Source organism: Octopus bimaculoides, chromosome 1 (genome assembly GCF_001194135.2).
Source record: "Octopus bimaculoides isolate UCB-OBI-ISO-001 chromosome 1, ASM119413v2, whole genome shotgun sequence".
Classification (NCBI taxonomy): Eukaryota; Metazoa; Mollusca; class Cephalopoda; order Octopoda; family Octopodidae; genus Octopus; species Octopus bimaculoides.
The window spans coordinates 125,070,721-125,071,120 of record NC_068981.1 but is presented as its reverse complement, the minus strand read 5'-3'; the positions used below and the strand labels follow the sequence as shown (position 1 = coordinate 125,071,120).

At 43.5% G+C, this 400-nt stretch overlaps 1 protein-coding gene across 1 annotated transcript in view; it reads right to left on the bottom strand.

The window, feature by feature from the left end:
* The window catches only part of LOC106873821 (zinc metalloproteinase nas-14), a 51,910-nt gene that overhangs the window by 28,016 nt on the left and 23,494 nt on the right, over window positions 1-400 (bottom strand). The gene's annotated exons all lie outside the window — the stretch shown is intronic.

The following is a 400-nucleotide window of genomic DNA, read 5'->3' as shown; positions in this document are numbered from 1 at the left end:
TGTATGCACAAATTAAACCTGTACCATGGAGGAATGTAGTGGCGGACAAAAAACAAGACAGGAAAACAAACGGAAAAGAAAACAAGACAGGAAAACAAACGGAAAAGGCTATGCGGCCAAACGTGAAAAATTATGTGTATATGAACGCTGTGAGGCACGAACTTGAAAGTGGGGACGAGTAAGTTCGCGTGTATGCTCGGCGATAGCCAAGGAAGAAAAGGATTAGTGACCGGAAGCATGTGACCATGCAGGGGTAAGAGAGAGAGAGAGAGTGGTAGAGAGAGAAACAAAGGGAGGAAGTAGAAGAATAGGTGACCAACGAGAGAAAGAGAGGAAGAGAGGAATATAGTAGTAACAGAAGGAAGTACGAAGGGGGAAAGAGAGAGATATAGTAGTATAT